This window comes from Podarcis erhardii (assembly GCF_964252035.2).
Source record: "Podarcis erhardii genome assembly, chromosome: 12".
Taxonomy (NCBI): Eukaryota; Metazoa; Chordata; class Lepidosauria; order Squamata; family Lacertidae; genus Podarcis; species Podarcis erhardii.
In genome coordinates, this window is record NC_138513.1 from 35,448,267 (window position 1) to 35,461,550 (window position 13,284).

Consider the following 13,284-nt stretch of genomic DNA (forward strand, 5'->3'; position numbering starts at 1 on the left):
ATATTATTTGGTTGGAGACCTGCACTGCAACATGTCGAGAAGGGTGGATTTCAGAGGTTGGCTGTGTTTCTGCTTTGCGTATTGCATCAGGAAATGAGAGTTGGGTAGATTAACCTTTAACTGCAAATTGACTCAAATTTCTGCCCCATTCCAAGCCCTACACCTGGGGTGGGGAGCACAACCACATCCCAACACAGGCCTCTTCCAGGCCCCACATGCCTGTTGTGGGTGGGGCCAGAAGAAAAAGTGGGAAGGACAAATGGATGCTCCCCTTAATGGCCCATCACCCAGGCAATCGCCTCATCAGGCAGCTAATCTGACTTATATTTTAACACTTGCTTCATCCGGGGTTAGAAGGGTCCCAGCATACAGCCTACTTCCCCCTGCCCAAAGATATGCTTGAAAACATGAACCACAAGGGCTGAGTGGAAAGCCAGGGAGCAAACACCCTTGGTAGTTGAAAGCTGGTATATTATTGGCATTTTGAACACTGCACAATGCCCAAACACACAGGATTAACTATATACTATATATGCACTTTGAAGTACTGCCTGGATAATTTATTTCTGAAAGGTAAATGCCAGCCGTAGCTCTCGTCTAAGCCTGAGATAAAAACTCTGAGACTCAGAAAAGTTCAGTAAATGTTGCTAATGGTGCTTGTAAAATCCTTTGTGTTTATTTACCGGCATTACGCAGAATAATATTTGTGAATATGCAAATACCATTTCCAGTTATTTTTCAAGAGTTTTTAAGAGTTTTGGGCCACAGGATGTTGAGGGAGCTTTTTTTGACAAAAACAAAAGAAGACGAAAACATATATAGCAATGAAAATTTTTTTTCTGTGCTATTTCCTCACCACCAGTGGTACCTTCAGGTTACATACGCTTCAGGTTACAGACTCTGCTAACCCAGAAATAGTACCCCGGGTTAAGAACTTTGCTTCAGGATAAGAACAGAAATTGTGCTCCGGCGGCACAGCAGCAGCAGGAGGCCCCATTAGCTAAAGTGGTTGTCAAGGAACTGCCATCAGCTCAGAGGTGAGAGGTGGAAGGGCAGCTGGGTTACAGAGAGCCTCCAAAGATCGTGGGAAGCAGCACTTCCTCAGCGGAGGAAGGAAGCCACGCCTCTAGTGGGGAAGAGATGCAGGGCTTGGAGGATGCAAGGCGGTGCCAGGACACCTTGCCTGAGCAAAGCGGGGGGGGGAGGCAGGTCCCCCTTTAGCCACGCCCTCTCTGCACAGTAGGTTTACGTGCAGAGAGGGGAGGTGTCGGATGGGGGTTATCCCAATGTGCAGAGGATGGTGACCAAGATGATCAAGGGTCTGGAAAGCAAGCCTTATGAGGAATGGTTGAAGGAGCTTGGTATGTTCAGTCTGGAAAGAGGAGACTGAGAGGAGATATGATGGCCATCTTCAAATATCTAAAAGGCTGTCACATGGAAGATGGAGCAAGCTTGTTTTCTCCTGCTCTGGAGGGTAGGACCTGAACCAATGGCTTCGAGTTAAAAGAAAGGAGAGTCCAAGTCAACGTCAGGAATAACTTTGTGGCAGTAAGAGCTGTTGGAAAGTGGAACAGACACCCTCAGGTAGTGTCAGATTCTCCTTCCTTGGAGGACAGATGGTTGGATGGCCATCTGTCATGTACAATCTTGTTGAGATTCATGCATTGCCGAGGGTTGGGACTAGATGACTTTGTGTCCCTTCCAACTCTACGATTCCATGAAAGTAGTATATCCATCCAGACACAAACAGTACTGTCAGGGAACTGCCATCGGAGCCAGAGGAGGAGGGAGGGCTCCAGAGGGATGCCGGAGAGCGTCCCAGGAGGGAGAGAGGCAGCCCATCTGCGGGGGAAGGAAATCAGCGTAGCACCAGTGGAGAAGGGGGGCAGATGGGGGAATTGGCGAGGGGGCTCCATGACTCCTCGCCAGAGACCAGCAGGGAGAGCATGGGTCCTCCGCTGCCCACACCCTCCCTGCGCAGAAGGCTTCCACGCAGGGAGAGTAGGCGGAGACTAGGCGTCAAAGAGCTTCTTTGCTGGAAGAAGTTCAAGAAACGCAAACTGATGGATTCTGCCAGCGACTGAGACAGCCACGGATGAGTGGATGTCCAGACAGAAAGGGTTCACTTTGGCAACCCAGCCAGGTGTGGCGCCGATTTATGCACGAGCAACCCCTAGAACCATTACAAGTACTGAAAGTGGGATTGTGCCCCAATACCATCCTGAGTGCAATCAGGAATGCACAACGACACCTGCAGAGTCCCCCAAAGAAATCCAAGATTCTGACACGATAGATATTGTCTATTTAATTATTTGTTTTAAAAATTATACCCACCGGGGTCCATAACATTGAAGGCACCATTGCTTGATGACACGAGCCATGTTTCTGGTCCATGTGGGGATGCTAATAGTGCCCCCTCAGTGAGAAACCTGGGACATATAGGATTGCCCTGGGACATCCTGAGCCTAAGTTGTTCAGGGCTTCGTACCCTAGTACAAGGATGTTGAACTTGGCCTGGGGGAGGAGGAGTTTAGAGGAGTTTGGATTTGATATCCCACTTTATCGCTACCCGAAGGAGTCTCAAAGCGGCTAACAATCTCCTTTCCCTTCCTCCCCCACAACAAACACTCTGTGAGGTGAGTGAGGCTGAGAGGCTTCAGAGAAGTGTGACTAACCCAAGGTCACCCAGCAGCTGCATGTGGAGGAGCGGGGACGCGAACCCAGTTCACCAGATTACGAGTCCACCGCTCTTAACCACTACACCACACTGGCTCTCCAGTGGTAGCAGATGGGAAACTAGTGAAGTTCTCTTCACACTGGTGTCATGTATGGGCAACATAGGAACTGTTCCCAGTAGTCTGTTCCAATCGTTAGTCTGACTCTGCAGCATTATGTAATAGCTGAAACTAGCTGGACCAGACCCAAGGGCAGTCCCACATACAGCTTGTTGCAGTAATTCAGTCTTGATATAGTCATTAGGCAACACTGGATTTACAGATGGAATCAGGTGGTTCCTGTGTTACCTATTGACCAGCTTCCTGTCTTCTAAATCTTCCACAGCAATCTTATGGGCTTTCAACAATAAGAAAATGACACTTGTTGATGCAAACTGGTTGAGCAGTTTCTGTCAACATGGAAAGACATCGCTAGCTGCATGGAGGACCCTTTCATTTCTAAAACTGCAGTTGGCAATGATCTGTCATACTTCGCTTTCTTGACCTCGCTGTGCTATACCTTCCAAATTGTTTTTTTATGGGCGTCACATAGATCAAACTGATGAAAAACTATCGTCTTCTTTGAGGTCTAACAATTGCCTTCAATAGCACTAGACTTGACGTGATGTGGAATTCTTTGCAATTGTAGTCTTGACCCTGAGGTCATTTAATAATATGATCCGATCTTTCAAGAGTATTCAAATGGCTCTCGGATAGAAGGAGGAGGAAAGGGCCTGTCAAACAGCTCTTGGAATCCTAGATCGTTGTACAAGGTGCTCTGAGCAAGGAGCTTTTGCCATTGAGAACTGGGACCAGATTCATATCTCAGTGCAAATGAATTCTATAGCTATAGAAAAAGCAAAGAAATTATCTACTTGAACTTCTTCCAGAGTGCTTGCTTATTATCTGATTTTAAGATGTAAATAATAATATTAAGTATTTCTTACACTCAGCCCCAGTAATACCAATAATATCACCCCCCCCATTTTTCAACCACAACAGATTCAAATGTTAACTCACCCCTAAGTTTATTTAGGCAATCATTTGATTGTAAAAACATATACCATACTTTGCCATGTATAAGACGCCCCCTATTTTGGGGGGCTAAAAATTAAGAAAATTAAGAAAATGGGGGGGGGGATTGCCGAAAATCACTTACCTGCCTGGCCGACACTAATGGCTGTCCCATCGCTGGCAGAAGCCACCTATTGCCCACCCAATCAACACCACCCCTTGCCACAGGCACCAATAACACACTGCAGACCATCTCCAGCTCGCAGCATTGACCAATCCCACGCCCCCCCCCCCAGGCACTACCCATGTATAAGACAACCCGCTATTCTAAACATAATTAACTCTCCTATTATTCCAACCTTGCCTTCCACAAAATGAGGTGAATGGTTTACCTGTGATATTTAGGTCATATCAAACAATGTCCTCATTTCAGAATAGACTTGAGTCAAGGCTTCTTGAGCAAACCACTTGGAAATGGCCACTCTTGAACCTTCATAGGGGACTTTGGCTGTTTAGAAAGGGTGTGCTCTCATGTTTTAAGGACACAGCTATACAGCTACAAAGAAAACGTTTTAAGCATGTTTTAAGTGCAATATACAATGTGACACTAGATGGCATTGGTGAGCCTTATTGAAAATTCATTTTTTAAAAAAAGACTCTTTAAAATAAAAAGCATTTCCAGAACAGTTTTTATATGTGTGTAGATTCCACCCAAGTCTCACATGGTAGAGAGGGTTTCAGCCTGTTCTTCATGAGGTTGTACACATCCTTAAGGATCATGACTGCAGTGTGGGGTGCTATGAGATCCAGCCCAGCATATGGATGCCAGAATTATTGACTTCCACCAGTACTGGCTTCACCCACTTCTGGAAAAAGATGCCACAATGATTCATGTCCTGGTAACTTCCAGACGACTCTGCATGAGACTGACTTTGAAAGAGATTGCTGTTGTGAATTGCTTTGGGGAAAAGATTCATCAAAAATACTACTAATGCTAACAATACTGCTCAAATCCCCCCCCCAGTGCATCTTTTAGCATCCCACCAACAAGATGAGTTAATGCAGTGTTTCTCAACCTTAGGTCCCCAGCTGTTGTTGGACTTACATCTCCCATCACTCTTGACTACTGGTCTTGCTAGCTAGGGATGATGGGAATTGTAGTCCAGCAACAGCTGGGGACCCAAGGTTGAGAAACACTGAGTTAATGGCTTTGTATTAAATTGCAAAATTCGTTCTAAACTTCCCTGGGGATTATTTTGATCAAAAAGCAGCGTATAAATTTTAAAATTATTAAACCATAATAAATACATTTATTTCTGATCATGGTTCCAAGTCCTGGCGTTGAACTATAAATCCCGAAATGGCCTGGGATCAGGAAATCTGGAAGACTGCTTTCTGTACAGGAAACTGCTTGCTTGCTGAGGTCACCATCTGAGTGTCTCTGCTTCTAGAGCTTGAGTAGGCAGCAACCTGGAACAGGGGTTTTTCTAGAACCCTGTCCTCCAATTTATTTGCTTGCCAGCTTCACTTGTTCCTTTTTTTTATATACCAAATTATATCTGTTCAGATCCAACACATTTTTAATGGGAAATAGCACTGGGATTTCACCCCCAGGGGAAAAATCTGTTTACTTGTTTATCTGTGTATTTATTTTAGCTTTGCTGGATCTGTTTTATATTCTTGACTTGAATTTTTTAAAATCTTATGTTAGCTGCCTTGAAGATTATATACTGCAAAGGCAGGGAAGATTTCAAAAAACAACAACACAGAAAAAGTACATCTCATTAGTCCAACATACCACTCTAAAGGCAAGCCAAATGGTTTTTTTATATTTCAGTTTCAGTAATTTTCCTTTTAGATGGGAAGGATCCGAAGAGAGGTAACACAAGGTGGTTTATGACACACACTGTGGAAACTGTCAGGAGATTTCCAAGCAATGTGTGGATTCCCTGAATGGCCATATCAGCTTTTTCAAATCTAGTGAAATAGGTATTGATTACTTTCCTGAACAGACCTAATTGAATCTGATAACTCAGTACAGATATATTCAGAAGCCTTTTCTACAGACTGCCTTATTACACACAGGTAAGGTATATGCAGCAGCTCAGATTATGAAGAATATGGTTAGACCAACAGATAAGGTGTTGTCCGGTTGTACATTTCTGTTCCTCACACAAAACAAAAGCTTGAGGTTAATAAATGAGCTTGGGACAAATCTCTTCTATTGGCAGTTTGTATTACCAGTCTCCCTACCAATCTGCTTCTTAAGTAAAGAGATACTATCACTGATCTTTGTCTAGAGAAGCATTCCCCAACCATGTGCTCTCCAGATCTTTTGAATGACATGTCCCACCAGCTTCTACCAGCACAGCCAGTAGTCAGGGCTGATGGGAGTTGTAGTCCAAAAATCTAGAGGCTACCAGGCTGAGGAAGCCCGCTCTAGATCAACAACTACAAATGGATGAATGAACAAGGGGGGAATGGTTGCGTTGGCAGTTAACCAGCTTGGTGGGGCAGGGATTTTGGCAATAACAAAGATTCTGATTGTGCAGGACGTTTTGTCCTGGCAAATCAGAGTCGGATTTTGTTGTCTTGACTGTGTGGCTTGGTTCTAACACAGCCCTACTCCCAAATCTCAGCGTCCCCTGTGGAAGATCAAAGAAATGTGAAAACAGGCTCCTGTAAAGGGAGGGATAAAAAGAGCAGAAGTGTTCTACTTCCTTGTCCTCTTTGGCTTAAACCTATGTCGTTTCCCTTGTATTCATTTTCTCTGCTCCTTCCAAGTGGTAGCTCCTTGGGTTGTCTTCTGATGATCATCATTACTTCCTACCTCCTCCTTTCTCCATTTCCCCTGCTGGTTTTCCACACAGTAATAGTGTTCATTCCCTTCCAATCTTAACAGGCAAATTGATCGTCTCATTTCATCCATCTCTTACTCTGCATTGCCCTTCAGGACACCTACGGGACGGACTAGGCTAGCTACCTCACAGCCCTTGAAAATGAAACCTTCCTCCTTCGTTGCCTATTCAATATTTTGAAATAAGTATTATCCTGTTGTTACAATCAAGAGATCCAGATTCTGTGGGTTGCTGTTAAACTTTGGAGGCTCTTTCAAATGCAGGAGCATAATTCGCTGCACAGCTCTGCTGAAAAAAATATGAGTGGTACAAGAGAAAAACGGTTTTTAATAATTCTGGTGGGGCATGTATAGGGGAACTTCCCTGTGGTTTGTGCCCCCCTTCCCTAACTTCAGTTAGAATCCCAATTCATCCAAACATTCTGGACAAGGCTCTTCAATATTATATCAAAAATTGTTAAACAATCTCTCTTCGCAAATCCATCTTTAGTCCTTATCTCATTAAATCTAGATACAGTGGTACCTCGGTTTAAGAACGGTTTCGGTTTAAGAACGGACTTCCGGAACGGATTAAGTTTGTAAACCGAGGTACCACTGTAGTAATTTTACTATTCAACACAAAGATCTAAATTTCTTTTTACTGATTTACTTTTTTTTACTTTTACTTTTTACTAATTTACGTTTTACTGCACATTTGGTGACAGCATATTTTTGGAAATCCCAGGCTGAGCTACCCCTTAAGGTATGGTTCAACAATATCTGGGATGTAGCTAAGAGCAACAAACTGGGCTTGTAGGGTAGCAAAAGGTGCTATAAAGAGAGACAACTTTGTTGAAACCCTGGTCCCTCTTTTTTTCATATGTAAGGGAAGTAGATAGCAAATTTCTCCCACCAATTTCGCAAATATGTCTGTGTAGAGTCTATATTGACCGCTGATACCCTAAGATTATGTAAAATGATGTTATAATCTTAATGCTGTGTTTATTATTCTTTATTTGGACATTATATTAAATTAGATATAATAATAAGAAGAAGAATAAATAGAATCCCATGAGTAGATACCAACAGCTACAAATTTTTGTATCCTATTCTTGTTAAATCTGTTATGTTTCCATCATAATGTTTCCATTGTTTCTGATTCAAAAAGGGAAATATAGAAAAGGAAATAAATCCTATAGTGGCTTAATGTCCAAGGCACCATATTGAAGAATTTCACTGGTGTCTGATTTGCTTAATAAAGCACTCCATTACCATTCTGAGTAAATATTTGCTAATTATCATCTCCAAATGCCCTGTAGCATTAGCACGTATGAAAGTATAAAATGAAGGCAATGCATTTGCATTATAAATAGCACTTTCGTCCAGGTTTTATTTTGTTCTTATGAAGAACCACAATGGCTAGAGGAAGAAAAACGTTATTTAGGCTGCCAAACTATATGGCATGTAAAGCTTAAATCCTGCACCAGTCATTTCCCTGCTCCTGAAAGGTACCTTTCTTTTTTACAGTGTGTGAGAAGCATCGCTTTTCTGACTCTTAATTGATTTAGTGGCTCTGCTGCCATTTGAGCCATGGCTAAGACACAGAAAAGGATAAGAATAGGATTATAAATCACCATGAGGGGATTAGCATTTTATGAATTTAACAAATGGCCTCGTTGCCTCTCCAGAATCTAATTCGCTGGCCAATAAGCCACCCATGGATGGCCCAGCCTATTCATTTCAGCAAAGGAGCACCAGGGGAACATCCCTCCAAAAGCAAAGTAATTTGGCTAGTGCCACCTGAATTGTAATCAAAACAGGTCCTGAAAGACACCGCTAGCTTCTTGGCGGGAGGCACCTTGGAGGCAGAGGATCAAGACGGGGGGGGGGGGGGCCTTTATTGTGCTGCAAATGCACCAGCAGGACCTCTGACCTCCCTGTTGCCTTGCCCCTCACTATTTCAGTGAGCAACACCGACCCACCTGCTGGTGAGGTAGTGTAGCAGTTCTGTCCCATCTGGCAAGCTGCTTCTGAAAGCGAGGCTGCTAAAGCAGTCAAGTCACTCTCCTTGTCAAGTTCATGGCTCCAACCAAGTCTGTTAAGTATCTCTTCTCATGACTAAAGAGTACAGGTATTATTAATAACAATAATAAATTTTATTTATACCCCACCCTCCCCAGCCAGGACTGGGCTCAGGGCGGCTAACAACCAATAATAAAAAAACAAGTTGATTAAAATACAATTTAAAAAACAAGATTAAAATACAACATTAAAACATTAAGATGCAGCCTCTTCGCAGGAGGAGAAAGGAAAAAGAAAGAGGGGGAGGGAATCAAACTGATTCTGTTAAGTTGTGGGTGAACATAACAGACGACACAGCAATTCTTCAAACAGCTCTTGTTTATTCACAGGCCAGAACAGAACTGAACTGAAGGGTTCAGCCAGCCTGCTTATATAGAGCTCCACTAGAACGCAACAGTAACCATTTTCTGTAACTATCCAATAACTGAACGTCACTTTAAATCCCTTATTTGCATATGTGGACCTGAGTGAAAACTATCTACAGTATCCCCCTGCTGGCCCAGGGTGAGAACTTCAGTACATAACACCGCCCCCCTGCCCACGACTCCCCCAAGCCCAGCGAGCGGCAAAGCGGCAAGCAGCAAAGCAGCTACTATGGCTCTCCCCCTTCCCCCGGCTCGCTGTAGGCTTGGGAGTTGCAGGGGGGCATGCTGAATGTCACCCCCCTTCAGCCTGAAGTGGGGTGATATTCGGCTTCACCCCATGCCGAGATCGGCCCCTGGGGAGGATCGTGCACCCGCACCAATTGTCTCTGTGGGCGGGTCGTCCCGTCCTATGGACAGATTGCCCCACCCCCGGGTGCACTGCATTTGTGCCGTTCTGGGTGCCAGAGCACCCAGCTCCGCCACTGGTCCCACAAGCCCACTTGAAAGGCTGTCCAGTAGTAAGACTGTGAAGACTCTTTGGACAGTTACTGGACAGAACCTTTGGACAGTGAAACTAGACAGGCCAATAATCTGATTCAGTATCTGGCAGCATCATGGGTTGTAATCCACTAGAAGTCTGGCTTGTGGATCTGAAGGGTTGAAGATGTGGGGCACCACTTAAATGCTCCTGCAACCAACCCATGGGTTCCAGAATGACTGTGATTGCTGTGTTATTGCTCTAAGTAGCTTTTTAAACAGAGGTTATAGTGGAAAGGATAAAGGTTTTAGAGAATAATCAGAACAATTGGCTATGGGTTTGTTTTAACATACCTAAGATCAATGGTGATAGCACAAAGGCCGCAAAGCTCATACAGATCTTCAAGACAGTGGGTATTTGTCAAAAGGGGAAGCATTTTTCTTGCTTGAATTGTCGCAGCAATCTTCCATTATTTTAGCATGGTATTGATCTTGTTAATTGGTTCCTGCTCATCTCATTATGCACTGAAGAATAAATAGAGCATAATAATAGCCCCATTCTGGCATGAGAAGTTGTCTTTTCATTTGCAAAGCCTGTATTATCATATTTTTGGAGGGTACAGGAGGATTAAGCACTGGCTTCAACAAAGTAGACTTCATATGAGGGAACTGTCTCGCTCAGGCTAAAAGGGGGGGGAATCTTTATTGTAATTTGCAAAAGATTAAATGCATTAACATTATTCCTTGATTAATTCCCTTTAAAAATGTATCGAGCAGAATAAACAGAAAAGGATTAGTTTGGAAAAGCAGGGAGATCTGTAAGATTTGGAATGGAACCAAACTTGCGGAGGGGAAGGAGAAGCCTGCATGTTATGGACTTCATAGATATGGAGAAATAAGGCAGGTTCTCTAGAGTGAATTAGTTGCACTTGGTTCCTATTGATATTAATGAGGCAAGTTAGTCATGACTTCAGCTCAGTCCCATTGATTTCATTGGAAACCAAGTTCAAGTAGCTTAGTCAGTATTCAATCAAATAATGGAATAGTCAGTACCCAGTCAAATAACGGAATTGCTTTTTCTCCAAGGTATCCTAGGCTTTTTACATCAGATAGATTAAAAGTAAAGCAATCTGAGAACTCGCTGTGCTTCCTGTCTTGTAATATGGCAGGATGGGCAAGCTAGTTCATTTATCCTGACTTCAGGTTGTATTCAATGCTCGTCCTATTAAGAGTAGACTTTGAAATTAATGGACTTGACTAACTTAGCTTCATTAATTTCAGTGGGTGTCCTCTTGAGTAGGATTGACCTTGGATACAACTCTTCTGTGTAACCATTTGAAGTCTTCTGACTTCAAGAAACCAAACCTTTTGTAATGAATGTTGCCCATCTGTCTGACTGAATTTAGAGAAAGTCAGATTTTGAGGATCGGAGCCTCGCTTGGACTGGAGAAGGAAAGATGGACAGATCCCCTTATACAGGGATGTTCTGGCTTTTGGGATTTGGATTTGGGTCAGGAGGAGATCGGAGTTGTGGGGGCTTCCAGCTTTGGAGGGATTTTGAAACATGTCCTGAAATATCTTTTGGACTTTAATTTTGACTACGGAGAATGGGCTGACCTGTCGAGAAGGAATAAAGACATTGTTAGGTTGGAGCTTCCCCGAAATCTACTCCTCAGCGCCAAAGGAAGGAAATTAAGAACAAGATCAGCAGAAGATAAAGTAAAGCGTATGTATAGATATGAAGAAGATCCGCAGAAGGGACATGGAAAAGAGTTAAGAGCCTCGGACAGAAGATCACCAGGTTGATGGACCATATGGAATTGACAGAAAGGACTGGCAGAATCCGAGACCAGGGAGAAGAGACGGTGGAAGAAGATTGGAAAAAAAGTTTAAAAGTTATTTATAGAAATATTGTAAAATTAATGAGTGTTATAAAAATGTTGGAATGAAATTACATGGCTTTAGTAGAAATGATATAAGGAGTTAAGTACAAATAAGTTTTATGGTATTAATGGTAAGATAAGGTTAAAATAAATTAAGATAAGAATGGATTTGCTGAAATAATTAATAACTAGAATACAAAAAAGGGAGGTGTGAGGAGGTCGATGAAACAAGTAAATGAAAGACAAAGAAATGGAAAAATTGGATGTGTTTTTAACTGTTTTTGCTTTTATTTTTGTTTTGGATGTATTGTGTTTTTTTGTGTGTATTGTAATGTATTGATTTGTTTTGCTTTTCTTTTTATTTCTTCTTCTTTCTGTAATCTTTAAACTTTTAATAAATATCTTTAAAAAAAAAAAAAAGAATGTTGCCCATCTGTGAGGTATTACTGGCTCTCCAACCTTTGAAGGAACTAGATTTGGTTGTGGGAGTAATCTTAAATATCCAACCGTCTGTAGAAATGAACAAACAATGACTATATTCAAATTGTAATAGTAAACACTACTACAATTAGCCCACGTATCTGTTATGCCGTCCTCCACTAAATTTATACACCAGCAAGGCGAACAAATTTGGACAGATTTAAAACAAATACTACAGTATATTGTGGTATTCATTTCAAGATCAGAGGTTATGGTATGTGGGATTTTAATACCCAGATAGACAGAGATGAGGAACAAAAGAATAAACTGGTTCTTTTAGATAAGGATGATGGAAATATCCCTACACAGACATTCATAGGACAAGTTTGTTAACAAAAATGAGCACATTTCTATTCTATCACAATGTATAAGTAGAGAAATCCTGGCCACAAACACCTGTGGGTATAGCTTTCACTTTGGCACCAGGACAGGAACACAAGCAAATGCCAGTTTTGGGGGGTTGAGTTTCATAAACCTTAAAAGATAAATGGAACTTGAAAATAAACGTAGCATACTGCTTATAATCTGCATACAAATTAGTTGCAAAAATAATAAAACTCAGTTAAACAGTCAAATGTATTATGTTAAACTGTTTCCCTCAAAACTGGGCAATTTATTATAGCAATGAACACTGTAATAGCTCTTAGGAAGTGGATGTTATTATTTTGATGAAGATCAGTCTCCATTGATTCTAGAACGCAATGTTATGTGTACGCAGGCAAAGAATAAAGAATGTATTTTTTCCTACCACTAATGATCTCCAAATACGTTGACTAGGCTTCTATATCAGATTCTTGATTCTAAGCAAATCAAGCACTGTCTGAAGACAACCCTTTTCAATCAGAGTGTGTTGGAGGAGACTGATCAAGAATACCCTTGAAGCCACACCAGCACATTTGATGTACGGTTTGTGGTAGGCAAAATATTTTGAGAAGTGGAATGTGATGACCAACATTGCGTGAGTGCAGTGACACTCCACACAGGGGGAGGAAGCACCAAAGAAACAACTCCACACAAGGAACAACTCTTGTCTTCAACATAGCATCGCACGAACATTATCCATTCCAGTATATATACTGGTATGATTCCTCATCACCCCAAGATGTAACAAATCCCAGTTCAAGGTCAGGAACACGATACTTAATTCACATACCTCAAATCATATATAGATTATATTGATTATTGATTATATTATTATCTCACTTTTGCCTAGAGGAACTGAAGGCAGCATACACAGGTTGCCAAGCGATTGTCAGACACTGTTTGATCTGGGTGCAGTGACCCCATATGATGAACCTTTGAACTATGTATAGGTGATAGCTTCTCGGTAAAGTACTTTAAGACTCTGGATTCACCCCAACCACTCAGGTTAGCCATTGAACTTTTCTGGACAGGAAGGAGTGTGCATGCATTTCCTTTTTTTTTTTTTTTAA